The sequence below is a fragment of the Octopus bimaculoides genome, chromosome 10, assembly GCF_001194135.2.
Source record: "Octopus bimaculoides isolate UCB-OBI-ISO-001 chromosome 10, ASM119413v2, whole genome shotgun sequence".
Classification (NCBI taxonomy): domain Eukaryota; kingdom Metazoa; phylum Mollusca; class Cephalopoda; order Octopoda; family Octopodidae; genus Octopus; species Octopus bimaculoides.
Genome location: NC_068990.1, coordinates 69,781,922 through 69,784,348, shown reverse-complemented (window position 1 = coordinate 69,784,348; position 2,427 = coordinate 69,781,922). Strand labels below are relative to the sequence as shown.

At 37.7% G+C, this 2,427-nt stretch overlaps 1 long non-coding RNA gene across 2 annotated transcripts in view; it reads right to left on the bottom strand.

Annotated features, from left to right (window-relative positions):
- LOC128248918 (uncharacterized) overlaps positions 1-2,427 on the bottom strand; it is a 226,856-nt gene that overhangs the window by 35,538 nt on the left and 188,891 nt on the right. The window contains exon 3 of one of the 2 annotated variants that reach the window (XR_008265069.1): positions 1,697-1,806. The exons of the other annotated variant lie outside the window; for it this stretch is intronic. This is a non-coding gene — a long non-coding RNA (uncharacterized LOC128248918). The remainder of the gene's footprint in view (positions 1-1,696; positions 1,807-2,427) is intronic. 2 annotated transcript variants of the gene reach the window in all.

The following is a 2,427-nucleotide window of genomic DNA, read 5'->3' as shown; positions in this document are numbered from 1 at the left end:
AGTACCGCGTTTGGGGGAAAAGAAGAGAGAACTAACACACGATCCTTCTAGAATCTCAGGATGAAACCCTAACACCTGAAAGACCTTTGTTCATTACTAAATCTCTTTTCCTCTTCTTCATTGTAAAAAGTAAAGAAGCTAGACAAGATCGATTGTATTTCAGTGTAACTATCATTTTAAATGACTGAGGCTTTCCATTCTCTGTCTCTATCGCTTCCTTCCTTGGGGGGGGGGGAAGCTATATTTCGTTCATCACTTTTCGAACTTTTGTATGCTCTCAACTTCATTGACATTTAAAACAATTAAAGAATTAGCTAAAACACGGTAGTGCTACCATGTCATACTCGCTTGCGTGGGCATATATTCATTACAGAATTCATTAGAATCTAGGTGCATCAACACGTAGGGCGCCAGGACTGGCTAGGTACCATAGCATTGACTTCACAGAGTGGTAAAAATAGCCATTAGGTGTCATGTGTTGGTAGTGTACTGCAGTACTGCAGGTATGTACATATATAGGTACCAAATCCAATATAAACTGTAAGCGGTGTGGCGTACATATAAAGAGAATAAGTATTTAAAGCCTTATTTGTGTCGTTCTTTTTATATATATACAGGGGTTGGACAAAATAATGGAAATACCTAGCATCATAGCATCATAATTTTGAAATATCTATAAAACCGTCAAATGCTTATCAATTTGATTTTTAAAAAAAAATTATTATTAGTGTTGTTTAATATTAATATGTTTTGCTAAAATTGCTGGGGTTTTTTTTCAGAAATCATTAGAAAAAGGTAATTAAAATTCATTAAACTGACACATATATCGGACTTTCCAAGAGGTCGAATTGTTGGTGCTCGTATGGCAGGCGCCGGCGTAACGAAAACAGCCGAAATGTTTGGTGTATCAAGAAGTACTCTCTCGAAAGTAATGACAGCCTTTGAGAAAGAGAGAAAACCTCCTCGTCGAAACAAAACTCCGGATGAAAACCAAAACTTTCAGATAGGGACTGTCGGACTCTTACGCGAATTGTTAGAAAGGAACACAAAAATACAGCTCCCAAAATTACTGCAGAGCTAAATGACTTCCTCGAGAACCCAATTTCCACAAAAACTGTTCGCCAAGAGCTGCACAAAGCCGGATTTCACAGGAAGGCTGCGTAATTAGTTACCCACATGTAATCCTAAACTTTTTATATCAACCATGCACTAACCTTGTCATCATCAGAGATACGAAACATCCTCCAACGAAGAAATGGCAAGCTAATCCGTTCCCATTGTAGAAATCTAGAATCATCGTTTATATCAATGAAACAAATTGATTTCTCATTCTTTTTAGTATTAGAAAAGAAAGACGTCCAATCAAATTGATGGTACGTGGCTTCCTTAATAAGCATTGCATAATTGTTATGGTGTTCTCTGGAAAAAAAAATAACTGTTTCGGGATTCCTTTCTTCTGATGTATTTGTTTTACGAGACATCATCTTGTTGACTCTTGGCTCTTAATAATTCTGAAGGTGTGAGAGACAAAGGGAGAGACAAAGGGAAAGAATGAGAGACATAGAGAGAGACAAAGAGAAGAGAGAGAGCGAGAGAGAGAGTGAGTGAGAAAAAGAGAATGAGTGAGAGAGAGAGAAAGAGAGAGGGGAAAGAGAGAAACCCAGCTTCAAACAAATAAACCAAAAATAGCGCCTACTAAATCCACCGCCTCTGTTTTGAGCAGCAACAACAAAGTTGAGACCAAGCATCCATTGGTGCAGTAAAGATTCTCAGCCCTCGGAGGTAAAGGAAATTTTGGTATCCCACCTTAAAAAAAAAAAAAAAACAGATCCGATTGGTTAGATAAATTTTTGATACCCCTTAAAGCTGCAGCTGAAAATGAATTCTCTCTTTTTCTTCCCTCGGTTACATCTCTACGACTTTCACTCACAGTGACGCAAATAAAGTGTGCTCACAAAAGATAATGTCGAAATTACGCGCAACAGTCATAGCAGAATAGATGACAATGATAAAAGCAAACAAAACGGCACAGATATATACCAACTGCACCAAGTGCACTCATGTCTAGACAACAAAGAAACGGCAGAACAATTGTACAAAACAATATATTATTTCTATTCTGAAGTCTGTTTTGTCTGGGTTTCCAGTCTCCGCAACATAGCATAATAAAACTAGTTACAAGACGTAATATAGTGCAGTTATCATCATGACAGAATTCAGACAGACTATTTAGACATTGAAACGTGTGATAAGAAGCTTGCTTCCCAACCACAAGGTACCGGGTCCAGTCCCACTGCGTGGCACCTTGGGCAAGTGCCTTCTACTATAGACTCGGGCCGATTAAAGTTTTTTGAGTGGATTTGATAGACGGAAAATTGGAAGAAGCCCGTCGTATATATATATATATATATATATATATATATATAT